This window comes from Saccostrea echinata, unplaced genomic scaffold (genome assembly GCF_033153115.1).
Source record: "Saccostrea echinata isolate AGI-Se365-2 ecotype Australia unplaced genomic scaffold, CSIRO_AGI_Sech_v1 ptg000022l, whole genome shotgun sequence".
Classification (NCBI taxonomy): domain Eukaryota; kingdom Metazoa; phylum Mollusca; class Bivalvia; order Ostreida; family Ostreidae; genus Saccostrea; species Saccostrea echinata.
Window position 1 is genome coordinate 17,428,145 of NW_026889771.1, and position 15,356 is coordinate 17,443,500.

Sequence of the window (15,356 nt, forward strand, 5' to 3'; positions counted from 1 at the left end):
ATTCCCTGTAAGCTTCATTAAAAAAGGCAATCAAGTATATTGGGTTTTTTTACGCATTACACGTGGGTGCACGGGCATGCATGTAAAAAAATGACCATGTCAACTTGTCTACACTTTTAATACATCTTTATATTCAAATTTCATCAAAAGATAAAAAAAATTCGGCTATATTAAGTACCAGTAAACTTCGGTATCTCGACATCGGATATGTCGACAACCTGGGATATGTCGACATCCTTCCGCGGTCCCGGCAGTATTTACTATATAAATGATTTGCAAAAACTCTGATATATGTCGACCTCGGTAATGTCGACAACCCGGGTTATCTCGACGTATATTCACAGTCCCAAGAGCAAAATTTACCTGGCATATGTCGACATCGGCAATTTTCTGCTGCACTGAACCTAACTGTTTGTCAGACAGGGTCGCTCGTCACGCACGGACGACTCCGGGTATCTCGACGTCGTCAAAGTTTCACACCTTTCACACCCATGTTTTGACTGCACGCTGCTTAATTAATTTTATAGACTGTGTTTGTAGGTGAATCTCAAGCCCCTTCGGCGTCTTTGAGAAGTTAATTGAGCTTGGGTAATATCATTGCTAAATCTACACGATTCTGCGTAAATGTACAGAATGTTATTTATATCGAAACGTAACATAACTTTTAAATTTGAAAAAGATAATTAAATTACAATGAATAACAAAAACACACTGAAAAATTCATACTAAGGAATTAAAAAAAAGGTTTTAATGATATTTTGTAGTTAAAATATATTTAACAGGAAACAATCCAATTAACGACACGATTGTCAGAATCAGTCGTAATTCGTGCATCCGTAACATCACTGCGTTAGTTTAGATACACAAATCTCTTTAAAAAAATTAATTTTATTGTACATTCTTTCTGAATGAAATAAGAAAAAAATAATCCGCATTTATTTTTTTTTTTACCGTATATCGGATGTCGACTTTATACGGTTCGTTTATAGAGCGCATTTCGTATCCTGTTCTGACGAAAAGGCAAGTTACACTCGAATGCAGCTCAATGCTGTAACTTTGTGCTGAAAGTTTGTGAATTTAGAAAGATTTCGATAAGGAACACGTTTTATAAACAAGATTTTTAAAATAACTTCTTAGATTTCTAATAAAAATAGAGGGACTTCTGAAATATGTTGAGTTACAATCTATATTAAAGTCATGTACATATAATAAGCTTGTCTGTTTTGCTATGCAATGAAATCTTGGACGTCAAGTCTCAACTCTGATATCTCGACACCTCGGATATCTCGACATTTTCCGATGGTCCCGTCGATGTCGAGATAACGAAGTTTACCTGTATATCTGTCATTTTACGCATTGCAAGCGCGCGCACGTGTATGCATGTCCATGATGACCATGTCATCTTGTCAACACTATTAATATATCTACATATTTTGAGTATCAAAGCATTTCATCAAAAAGTGTAAAAGTTACAGCTATATCAAGTAAATTGGTCATTTTAGCATTGCATGCGCGTGCATGTGCATGTTGACAATGTCGTCTTGTCTACATCTATAAAGGGTCTAAATATTCCGAGTATCAAAGCATTACATCAAAAAATGTAAAAGTTATGGTTATATCAAGTATATTGGTAATTTTACTCATTGCATGCATACGCACGTGCATGCATGTGCATGCTGACCATGTCATCTTGTCTACACTATTAATATATCCTTATATTCTGAGTATTAAAGTATTTCATCAAAAGATATGAAAGTTTTGGCTATATCAAGTATATTGGTCATTCTACTCATTGCACGCGCACGCACGTGCTTGCAAGTGCATGCATGTGTGCGCTGATCATGTCATCTTGTGTACCCTTCTAATATTTATTTATATTCTGAGTTTCAAAGCAATTCATCAAAAAATTAAGTCTATATCATTTGCATTGTTTATTTCAATCATTGCGCATGTGCACACGTGCATGCATGTGCATTCTGACCATGTTATCTTGTCTACACTTTTAATATATCCTTATATCCTAAGTATCAAAGCATTTCATCAAAGGATATGAAAGTTATAGCTATATCAAGTATATCTGTCATTTTACTCATTGCACGCGCGCGCACGTGCATGCATGTATGCGCTGATCAAGTCTTCTTGTGTACACTTCTAATATATATTTATATTCTGAGCTTCAATGCAATTCATCAAAAAATGTACAAGTTAAGTCTATATCATTTGCATTGGTTATTTCAATCATTGCGCATGCGCACATGTGCATGCATGTGCATTCTGACCATGTCATCTTGTCTACACTTTTAATATATCCTGATCTCCTGAGTATCAAAGCATTTCATCAAAGGATATGAAAGTTATAGCTATATCAAGTATATCTGTCATTTTACTCATTGCACGCGCGCACACGTGCACGCACGTGCATGCATGTGTGCGCTGATCAAGTCTTCTTGTGTACACTTCTAATTATTAAGGTCTTCCGACTTCCTTCGGAAGACGTTATTGTTTTCCGTCTGTTTTCTATTATTATTATTATTATTATTATTCTTTTTTTATAGTTATTGCGATAACTCAGCTGTGAGTAAGCAGATTTCAGAGATTTTTTAAGGGAAGATGCATCATGTAAATATCTCCAGACGTATATTTCATTTTTTCAATATTCACTTCCATTCGCGATTTTTTGGGGAAATTTGTATTTTTTAAATGGCATTTTGTCCAGAATTTTTCTCGAGAACGGCTAAAGATATGAAATTGAAACTCAATGAATAGATAGAACATCAAATTCCAATATGGGGAACGACCTTTATTTTTCTTCATCGGCACTTTCAGTCGCAAACGGAAGTGAATTCAAAAAGTCCATTTTTTCAACTTTTTTGTTTTTCACTATTTTTCCTTTGGATTTACAGGGTTTATAGAGTGTCTTAAAAGAATTCTAAATATGTATTCAATATTTTGATGTGTGCATTTATTGCAAAGATATGACCGATCCAAACTTTGTCCCACTGTCTGGGGTTCGAATCCTGCTGGAGGCAGTTAATTTTTTTTTCTTTGTTTTTCTCTTTTTTCAGTTGCTAATGACTTCTCTCTCTTTGAAAACATGTATGGTAATTTTTGCTGATTTTTAAAAGCTTTTTTGTCTGAGATTCTGTAGAAAACCTTTACATTTTCATTAGGGAACAGTGTTAACGTTTTCTCACGCAGCCCATTCCTTGTTATTTTATATACTGCTTGCAAGTTCAGGAACTATTTCCTTTTACGGAACTTCTTTCTTCCCCTACCGATTCTAAAAATACGCTTGTATTTATTCTATAGTCTTGAACAATTAACTTACCAATTTTATCGCAATGTGTAGCGCAGTGGTTAGCGCACCTGCCTTTCAAATCAAGGGTTTTGAGATTTTTATCTTCATTGCATTTTATTGGCACTTTTCCTTTTTTTCAGCCCAAATGACACGGAAACACTTAAAAAGGTGGAAAGGCCTCTAATTGTTCTCTGAACAAATAGTTTACTAGTTATTATTAAGGTCTTCCAATATATATGATGACATGAATATGAAACTTGCTGAGGTGATAGAGCATCAAATGTAGATATGGTGATCGACCATTATTTTTCGTCGTTCGTACTTCCGGTCGCAAACGGAAGTGAATTCAAAAATGTTAAATTTGCAACTTTTTTGTTTTTCAATATTTTTCTCTGGGATTTACAGGGTTAATAGAGAGTCTTCCAAGAGTTCTAAGTATGTTTTCATCATTTTTATTGATGCATTTATTGCAAAGATATGACCGATCCAAACTTTCTCGTATTGTTGCGGGTTCGAATCCTGCTGGGGCGGGAGATTGTTTCTCTCTTTTTTCAGTTGTAAATGATATTTTTCTCTGTGAAGACATGTATGATAGTTTTTGCTTATTTTTTAAAGCTTTTTTAACAGAGATTCTACAGAAATCCTTTAATAATCATGATCTATGTTGAAAGACTGTGTTACGTAAAAGCAAACAAAAAATACCTTCAATAAAGTATTAAATGAAGTGAGGTAGCATAGCGATCTGGAGAAAAGTTTGGTTGGAAGACCACTTGTTGCCCTAGCAACAAGAAACGCGTCTAGTATATATTTATATTCTGAGTTTCAATGCAATTCATCGAAAAATGTACAAGTTAAGTCTATATCGATTGTATTGGTTATTTCAATCAATGCGCATGCGCGCACATGCATGCATGCGCATTCTGACCATGTCATCTTGTCTACACTATTAATACATCCTTATATTCTGAGTATCAAAGCTTTTCATCAAAAAATATAAAAGTTACAGCTATAACAAGTATATTGGTCATTTTACGCATTGCACGCGCACACACGTGCATGCTTGTGCAAGCAAAATGACCTTCGTTCCGCAAATCTACATAACATTCCTATTAACCCTAAAAAGGTTTCACCTCAATCGGATGTGTAGTTTCGGAGATCACTCACAGACAAAAAAGTACCCAGGAAGAAAAATAATAATAATAACTAGAGCAAAGCTCGTTGCAAAGCAACGAGTAGGTCTTCCGTCCGATTTTCAGAAGCACTGCTTGTAAGATGGATAAATGAAAGTAAAGTATTCGTTAAAAAGAAGGCCTCCAGACCAAAAATTATGTCGATCTGTATTTAGTTTTTTATGATTTTTATGCTGATTTTCTTTAAATAAAGCAACTACTTCCGGTATGACTGGAAGTGACCCCAATCGACAGAAAATTGGGTCAAAAGTCTTGGTTGAATTCAATCATTTGCTTTTATGTTGATATCTGCAGAAATACGTCATTTATAGTTACTTCCAATTTAGCCGGAAGTTGAAAAAAGAGACGATACTCGACAGGAAATACAACAGACGTCCTCTGTGACATGCATAATTCAATTCAATACAGTGCTGCTATCCTACAAGTTGACAATCCTATCCTATCCTATCATGAATCCTGCATCCACAATCCTATCCTGTGACTTCAGTCTAATCCTATCTTATCCTATCCTGCTGCTCTCACTTTTTTTTAATATGAAAGAGTTAATTTGACAAAACGAAAAAAAAAAATATAAAATGACCATCAAATAAAAATCAGTTACAGTTATGTTATTAATTTAAATGTTATAAATTTTCATGGAGAAAAAATAATTGAGATCGACATCCATTAATTTCCGACACCTCTCACGGATTAATTTGCGAGTAACCAGTTAAAATGTAAACAAAAGGATTGTAATAAAACGTAGGCAAGTATTGATCTAGCGAACATGTGAAGAAATTGGAACTTCAGAAAAATTGAAGAAAAAAATATAATTAAACTTTATTTGTGTTTAATTTTACATACTAACAATGATCGGGAGACGTCAAGGTATTTGTGATTTCTTTTCTAATTTGTTTTCTATGAAAAGTAAATGGAGTTAAAATTAGAGAGAGAAAAAGGGGGAAACAATAAAGATTGCAGATACTTTTCTAATGTTATGACAAAGTAGACAAAAGGAACAAAATTTAAACTCTTTATAAGAATCAGACCACGAATACCAAATCTTTCATGCGGGGTAGGTACACTGAATTATAACCGTACAATTTCCCTATCATGTCTACACATACTAAATAATGAAAAAAGTAGGATTTGTTTGATGTTTTAACAAGTGTATGTTTCATCTGTTCATATAAAATTTATGCAAAACTTTACTTTTCCCTTAACTGGGCATCATGAAAATAACATATAGATCTAACTGCACCTACTGAGTATATCAACTGTATATTAGATTTTACTTTTGACGTAAATCTAAATAAGAACTTCAAGATATGACAAGACCATAAACCGAGAACAGACAAGTCAAAATTTAGATCTAGAATATGTTGACTTTCATTTATTAAATAAGTTAAATTGTCTTATTATATTCAATTTTAAATGTATGATAAAAATTTGTTTTATATTTATTATTAAAGTTATTCTTGTTTGAAATGTTCAGTTCATCATTTGTTTGTATGTGAATATTTTACAAACATGCAACATTTTCATCATGTTTGCTAAATAAAAATCAAGATATTCAAAATGTTAAAATTTCTTATTTCGCTTCAGTTTGTTTTCAATTTATGGTCAGTTCAGTGCCGTAAAAGTGTATCTTAATTAAAAAAAAAATATATTTATGTGTGAGAATTTAATCAATTTATGTTTAACAGAAAACATTTTCCTAAATCTTCATAGTCATAGTCAGACAGGGTGACAGCAATAATTTTTTGTAGTCAGCTCACACATATTCCTTAGATCTTATAAAACATGCATAAGAGTCCACAGTTGTTACAGTATTTATAACCCAAATTTAAGTAAATCTTGTTTTTGACCTTGACATTTGATCTTGAATGTTATTCAGTGTCTAAATGAGGAATAAAAATAATTGACCAAGTTCACAATATTTATTCAGGGTAATTCCTGTTTTCAGTGAATATAAATATAATTATATATATTGGACCAAATACATATTATCTACAATTTATATTTACAATGTATAACAATTGAATGTTCATTATCAAGAGACAAATTCATTAAAAGTGTTCATGTAAAGTATACATGTATTTCAATGCCAAGCTCAAAGATACATGTACATCTAGTTTGTTTAAATTGAAGTTTATCAATGTCTTATTACAATTGTATAATGTTTTACATACATATTATTTGGTCTACTTGTCCGTTGCTCAAATTGAATTTCAAATGTCAAAGTAGTTGTCAGAGAGATGGTCATAAAGTAACCGAACAGTTTCACAAATGTCGTCAATGCACAGAAAACAAATACATCACACACTGATCTCCTTAGTAAAGAACACCTTCATTTCAAACTCTAGGGGGCTCTTGGACACTAGTTTGAAAATCTCTCATTATTTATTCCAGCAGCAGATGAGATGAAGTGCAATTTCTACAGCTGCAAATTTGCAGGATTGTCCTGAAGAAAAAAACACACACCATTATATGCATGTAGATTGTAAATTTTGTCATACACATTATACATTAAAACTGTATTTGATTGTGATTATCTTTCTCATTTCAAGTACAATTGTCTTTAATTAATTTCACCTTTTTCTCTCCCAGAGTAATGCATTAATTTTAAAGAAATCAAGCAAAATCAAATCTTATACTGCAACTTCATAGTCGTAACTCATATCTTAATTAAACAATCATAACTTACATAATTTACTTGTAGATTATAATTCATTTCATCTCATCGACTTGCTAACTAGTATGAGTACATGTTTGGATGTTTTTTTCCTCTCTATTTTCTGCTTGTATTAATCTATTAAATATGTTGTTTGTTAATTTCTTTTCATTTTTGCTCAAAATTTGAATATGAAAAAAAGAAAACACATATAACATGACCATGATGACCAGAACAATTATATTTTAATTTCAGTTTTACTGTCAACATTTTAAAAAGAAGAAAATCACTTATTCATAAAATCTGCAGACACTTCATCTCAACTTAGATAATGATTTATATGTATTTTAATGATACACACATAAACACACAAAGAAAAATAATCTAATCATACCTACTTCTAAATGTAAAATCCTTTATATTGTGATGACTGATGAGGGCAGGCAAAACTGGGTACCATTCTCTAGAATGAAGAAGAATAATAAATGATTAATTTATGTTACATGTTTTATGTTCAACTCACAATAGGTCATACATACAATGTACATGCAAGTGCTGAGTGAGCTTATTATACACAGTCAGGTCCAGTACAATCAGTACATTTAGCTACGTAGCTAAAATTACCTACCGTAGCTTTATTTACCTACCTCAGGTAGCTTTATTTAGCTATTTCAAGGCAACTTTTCACAATTTTGCTTTTTATTTTAAAAAGACAAAAAGTCGCAAGAAAATATCAACTAATATTTATTCTAGGTATCATTTAAAAAGCAATCTAAAGCAGAGATGGTTTTAACATTGCTGCGTTTTATCACTTTAAGGAAAATATGTATTCCCATTGTTTGAGTAACTGTACACTCCTTGTGCGCGATGAGGCTGGATAAGTATGATTACTTCACATTGTGCTCATGTTAACCAAAACTGGTTTTCTTTGTTATTACACTCAAGAAGTAACTGTTAGGTCACAAATTAACTGTTGTATATAGCCCCAAAACTTTTAGAACTTTGATTGCAATCGTGCAAAAAAAGACACATCTCCAAGAGTGATTTTTTCAGGAATTGTTTTCAGATGAGTTCAAAGTTGAAAATTATCACTGCATCAAAGTGCAATTTTCTGCACTTTCTGGGAAAAATTCTTATTTAAGAAATAAGTTTGATTTAGTAGCTAAATAAAGCTACTTCAGGTAGGTAAATAAAGCTATGTAGGTAATTCAAGCTACATAGCTAAATCTAGTGATTGTACCAGACCTGACAGTAGCATAAGAAATGATCATGATGATTCTGCATTTAATTATTCTAAATTGCAATCAGATAAGAAAAAATATTTTTTAACCACAGTAGGGAAATGATTTTATAGCAATAACAAACTGAAAAAAGGTGTAATACATCTGATCATGTGACAAAGTATTTAACCCCCCTACCCGTCCCCTTTCTACACAACCTCTTTTTTCCGCATCCGATTTCTGTGTATATTACAATAGAATAAAATTTTAATAGTTCAAGTCATTAAAACATTGCCTAAAGGGAGAGATATGTATAAACATGCACACATTTACAGTGTGTAGTATACTTACATGGTCTTGCACCAAACAACTGCGATTATGATCTGTTATAGTCCGCCGCTGACGGTTCAAGTGGAATTATCCAGACAAACAGAGCACATTTAACAGAGAAACATGTTATTTGAACTGTAACACGGGTAGGAATCGAGTTAATCATCCTAACATGCTGAAGAAATACGATCTTTTGATCATCATGAATTTGATGTCCGATCTCTGCTTTGTTTACATGCGAAACTTCTTCCGGTGATCGTTCACGGTTAGATCGTACGCCATATTACTCGAAAGTAATTGAATAAATATGTGTTAAGAAAAAAAAAATGTTTATTTTCTTTTGTGATTTTATAAATATTTCTTTTGTAAACGTTCTATGTCCTTTTGCGTTTCTGTAATTTATTTTGAAATATGAATTAACATTTACTCCAATCTGAAGGCTGTAGGATACAGGATAGGATAGGATAGGATAGGGTTGGATTAACTACTATATCTTTCTATCGTGAATCCTCAATCCTGAATCCTATCCAATCCCATCCCATGACATACATGTGATATGTACAGGCTGTACGCAAAATGTACAGTTTTTTGAGCCCATTCATCGTGTACCGGCGGGACACCAAAAGTCACGGAATATGAAAATTTGTACAGTATTTTGAATTTCTCGCTAAATGCCGCCATTTTCCTCTCATTCTCGCTCGCATGTCAACTTGTGGGATAGCAGCACTGTACCAATATCTGTGAAAATAAGCTTTTTTTCTACTACTTCCTGTTTGGCCGGAAGTGACATCATTCGACGCATTTTGATGATCTCGCAAGCTGCTACTTGTCATGTTGAACAACTTTGCTTCTTTGAAGTATTACAAATTCTAAATACTTTTTGAGATATCAGGAAAAATATTTTGACCCCTTTAGATTCCTTATTTTAGGGGCCAGCCCTTTTTTCGAGATATCATTTAAAAGATCTTATAACTCTGCACAAATTTTGTAATATATGTTTTAACAAAATATTTCTAAGTAAAAAGATATCGTACAGAAAGTGTTCAAAATTTTGAAACTTTCGATACGACTTTTTTCAGGCCATAGCGAGCGTGGACGTGTGGCACTTCCGGTGAAAGTTAACTACGTATTACAGATCTACATATATTGCTCTGTCTTCCCTAAAAGTTTCACGTTCCTATGATTAGTGCTTTCTTAGAAAACCTGCGGACAAACTGACCCTCCAAAAATCACTAAATCGCAAAAATCTTCGGACCGGAAGTGACGTCATCAAAATAAAAAAAATATGTATCACGATTTTTTAATGTTCTATCAGCCCTGAAAGTTTCATAAAAATGGAGCGAACCGTTTTCGAGAAATTGCGTGCACAAAATCGGTAAGAAAAAAAATAATAAGAAAAACAGTGGAAAAGAAACCGAAGAATAACAAGAAGGTCTTCCGCTGAAGACGGAAGACCTTAACTAGAAACTCATTGCGAGCAATGAGAGGTCTTCCGTCTGATTTTGAAAATAAAAACGTAAATCCAAGCTGAAAAGGTGATAAAAGAAATTCAGACACTCTGGAGATTTAACCCTGGTTGTCAGCGTGAAATCCAACGTGCTAACCATTAACCATTCACTTTTTTGCATCACTTCCTGTCACGACCGGAAGTAACGACAATACAAGATTTCCTCGCAATTCAAATAAAATGATGACTGACTATCAGTTCTGAAAGTTTTAGACTTCAGTCGTTTACTGTTGCCGAGCAATATCGTGAGAACAAATTCTAATTCTGAGGACAGGTAAACACGCGACCGAAAGTGAATTTTATAAAAAAAAAAAACCTGACGTTTCTCTATACATTTGCAGTATCTACAAAATGCATAAAAAACATTTCAAGTACTTTATCGTTAAGCAATATTTATGAGAAAGTTAAATATCGAAATAACATAGTTTATCATCTAAAACCGGAAGTTGACGTTTTTGTTTCCGGTGGAAACTAACATATTTCAATACGGCGAAAGAGATGCAATAAAGTGATGCTAACTTCAATTTAAAAAAAAAAAGTTAAAATTTTTGATTTCTTTGATCACTTCCTGTGACGACCGGAAGTTACGACTGACGCGTTTAACCAAAATGGTTTTGCCTACTCCTCAAGGTCTGCTGCTCATATAAGTATGGTGTTTTAATCTTTTACCTGTTTTTGAGATCTCGCTCAGACAATATTCTCATTTTGAGGACAAAAAAACACGCGACCGGAAGTGAATGTTTGAAAGATATTTGAGGTTATTCTAGACCTTTGCATTCTGAATAACATATTTAAAATTCATAACAAATACATTATGTATAAAGAATATTTATAGGAAAGTAAAATACGCAAATTTTGTAGTTTTTCTCTTATAACCGGAAGTTGACGTTTTTGTTTCCGGTGGGACCAACATATTTCAAAACTACAAAAGAGATGCAATATTGTGATGTAAGAATTGATTTAAAAAAAGAAAGTTGAAATTTAACGATTTCTTTGATCACTTCCGTAAGCGACCGGAAGTGCCGACGACGAATGAAAAGGTGCCCTCTCCAATCTAAAAATCATGTTCTATCATCTCTAACAAGTCTCCAGTTAATATCTTAAGCCATTCTTGGGAACACTCAAGGACAAAATTGCATTTTAAAATCAGAAAATTGTCCATAACTTGGCACTGGAACCAAATTTTATATAAAATTCATATAAATACCTTTTATCCTGAAAATTTCAAGGAAATTCATTGAATAGTTTTTGAGAAATCGCGTGCACAAAATTTTGTCTAAAAAAAAAAGAATAATAACTAGAAACTCATTGCGAGCAATGAGAGGTTTTCCGTCCGATTTTGAAAGTAAAAACGTAAATTCAAGCTGAAAAGGTGATAAAAGAAATTCAGACACTCTGGAGATTTAACCCTGGTTGTCAGGGTGAAAATCCAACGTGCTAATCATTAACCATTCACTTTTTTGCATCACTTCCTGTCACGACCGGACGTAACGGCGATACAAGATTTTTCTCGCGATTCAAATAAACTGATGACTGACTATCAGTTCTGAAAGTTTTAGACTTCAGTCATTTACTGTTGCCGAGCAATATTGTGAGAACAAATTCTAATTCTGAGGACAGGTAAACACGCGACCGGAAGTGAATGTTATAAAAAAAAATCTCTGACGTTTCTCTGTACATTTGCAGTATCTACAAAATGCATAAAAACATTTCAAGTACTTTATCGATAAGCAATATTTATGAGAAGGTTAAATATCGAAGTAACGTAGTTTATCACCTAAAACCGGAAGTTGACGTTTTTGTTTTCGGTGCAATCTAACATGTTTCAAAACAGCGAAAGAGATGCAAATAAGTGATGCAAACTTTAATTTAAAAAAAGAAAAATTAAAATTTTTGATTTCTTTGATCACTTCCTGTGACAACCGGAAGTTACGACGGACGAGTTTAACCAAAATGGTTTTGCCTACTCCTCAAGGTCTGCTACTCATAAGAATTTGGTGTTTTAATCTTTTACCTGTTTTTGAGATCTCGCTCAGACAATTTTTCATTTTGAGAACAGAAAAACACACGACCGGAAGTGAATTTTTGAAAGATATTTAAGGCTACTCTAGACCTTTGCAGTCTGAATAACATATTAAAAATTCATTTCAAATACGTTTACTTATCTATAAAGAATATTTATAGGAAAGTAAAATACTAAAATTTTGTAGTTTTTCTCTTATAACCGGAAGTTGTTGTTTTTGTTTCCGGTGGGACCAACATCTTTCAAATCTGCGAAAAAGATGCAATAAAGTGATGCAATTTTTAAATAAAAAAAAAAAAGTTGAAATTTTCGATTTCTTTGATCACTTCCTGTGACGACCGGAAGTGACGGCTGATGCTCTGAACCCAAGTGGTTTTTGCTACATCTTAAGGTCTGTTGCTCATATAAGTCTGGTGTCTTAATCTCTTACCGTTTCCGAGATCTTGCTCAGACAACTTCTCATTTTTAGGACAGAAAAACATGCGACCGGAAGTGAATTTTTCAAAGATGTTTGAGGTTACTCTAGACATTTGCTGTCTGAATAACATATTTGAAATTCATTCCAAATACTTTATCTACAATAGATATTAATGGGAAAGAAAAATACTCAAATTATGTAGTTTTTCTCTTATAACCGGAAGTTGACGTATTTGTTTCCGGTGGGACCAACATATTTCAAAACTACAAAAGAGATGCAATAATGTGATGTAAGAATTGATTTAAAAAAGGAAAGTTGAAATTTAACAATTTCTTTGATCACTTCCGTAAGCGACCGGAAGTGCCGACGACGAATGAAAAGGTGCCCTCTCCAATCTAAAAATCATGTTCTATCATCTCTAACAAGTCTCCAGTTAATATCTTAAGCCATTCTTGAGAACACTCAAGGACAAAATTGCATTTTAAAATCAGAAAATTGTCCATAACTTGGCACTGGAACCGAGTTTTCCAAAAAACGGAATTTTATATAAAATTCATATAAGGACCTTTTATCCCTGAAAATTTCAAGGAAATTCATTGAATAGTTTTTGAGAAATCGCGTGCACAAAATTTTGTCTAAAAAAAAAGAATAATAATAATAATAATAATAATAAGAAACAATAGAATCACTATAAGGTCTTCCGTGGAGACGGAAGACCTTAATAAGAAGAAGAAACAATAGAATCACTATAAGGTCTTCCGTGGAGACGGAAGACCTTAATAAGAAAAAACAGTAGAATCACTATAAGGTCTTCCGTCTGAAACGGAAGACCTTAATAAACAGTACAATCCCTATAAGTTCTTCCGACTGAAACAGAAGACCTTAATAAGAAACAGTAGAATCACTATAAGGTCTTCCGTGAAGACGGAAGACCTTAATAATAACTAGAAACTCATTGCGAGCAATGAGAGGTCTTCTGTCCGATTCTGAAAATAAAAATGAAAATTCAAGCTGAAAAAGTGATAGGCATAAAAGTTTGGTGTCTTAATCTCTTACCGTTTCTGAGATCTTGCTCACACAACTTCTCATTTTGAGGACAGGAAAACAAGCGACCGGAAGTGAATTTTACAAAGATATTTGACGTTACTCTAGACATTTTTAGTCTGAATAACATATTTAAAATTCATTTCAAATACTTTATCTACAGAAGATATTAATGGGAAAGAAAAATACTCAAATTATGTAGTTTTTCTCTTATAACCGGAAGTTGTCGTTTTTATTTCCGGTGGGACCAACATCTTTCGAATCTGAGAAAAAGATGCAATAAAGTGATGCAATTTTTAATTAAAAAAAGAATTGTTGAAATTTTCGATTTCTTTGATCACTTCCTGTGACGACCGGAAGTGACGGCTGACGCTCTGAACCCAAGTGGTTTTACTTACGTCTTAAGGTCTGTTGCTCATATAACTTTGGTGTCTTAATCTCTCACCGTTTCTGAGATCTTGCTCAGACAACTTCTCATTTTGAGGACAGGAAAACATGCGACCGGAAGTGAATTTTACAAAGATATTTGAGGTTACTCTAGATATTTGCAGTCTAAATAACATATTTAAAATTCATTTCAAATACTTTATCTACAAAGGATATTAATGGGAAAGAAAAATACTCAAATTATGTAGTTTTTCTCTTATAACCGGAAGTTGACGTTTTTGTTTCCGGTGGGACCAACATATTTTGAAACTACAAAAGAGATGCAATAATGTGATGTAAGTATTGATTTAAAAAAAGAAAGTTGAAATTTTACGATTTCTTTGATCACTTCCGTAAACGACCGGAAGTGCCGACGACGAACGAAAAGGCGATTCTGCAAATTTAGAAGTCACGTTCTATGCTCTCCAATAAGTCTCCAGTTCATATCTTTAGCCATTCTTGAGAAAAAGGGGCGACAAAACTTCATTTTAAAATCAGGAAATTGCCCGTAACTTGGAACCAAAATGGAATTTTCCAAATTTTCCTTGTGATGAACAAAGTTCATACAATGACTAATTTTTCCTGAAAGTTTCATTGAAAACGACTGAATAATTTTCGAGAAATCGCGTGCACAAAATTTTGTCAAAAAAAAGAATAATAATAATAATAAGAAACAGTAGAATCACTATAAGGTCTTCCGTGAAGACGGAAGACCTTAATAAGAAGAAACAATAGAATCACTATAAGGTCTTCCGTGGAGACGGAAGACCTTAATAATAAGAAACAGAGTAAAAACAATATGTTCCCAAACTTCGTTTGGGGAACATAATAAGTTCTCGGTTATGATGAGCAAGGATACTACATGTACATCTAAAATTTTGAATATTGTGGCCCCAAGTTCATAGATTCTGGAGTAAGAGGTGAGCTCCTCTGATTAGGCCTAATATAAAAGGAAAATCCAGTAATTGTTTGAAAATCTTCTTCTCTGCTCCTGTGTATGTAGCAGATAAATTAAATGCTTAGTTATGGTTAGCATTAGGGTGCTTCTCCCATAGTTGTGAAATTTTTGGCCCCAAGGTCAGGGTTTTTGGTGTTTGGGAGGGGGGAGGGGTAGTGGGAAGTGGGGGCTCTTTCAAAGAAGAAAGAAAATGCATTATTTCTTTGAAAATCTTTTGTTTTCTGAGGTATTGAGCAAACAATGTAAATGCATAGTTATGATGAGCAAGAAAAATTGTGAATTTCATTGC

General features: G+C 33.2%; 1 protein-coding gene and 1 long non-coding RNA gene across 2 annotated transcripts in view; one reads left to right on the top strand and one right to left on the bottom strand.

Annotated features, from left to right (window-relative positions):
- LOC133190573 (uncharacterized) overlaps positions 1–15,356 on the top strand; it is a 104,022-nt gene that overhangs the window by 39,050 nt on the left and 49,616 nt on the right. The window lies entirely within an intron of this gene.
- LOC133190979 (uncharacterized) lies at positions 6,851–8,815 on the bottom strand. The gene is made up of 3 exons (XR_009721641.1): positions 8,713–8,815; positions 7,540–7,604; positions 6,851–6,931 (listed from the first exon to the last, which is right to left on the bottom strand). It is a non-coding gene; the product is annotated as an uncharacterized LOC133190979 (long non-coding RNA).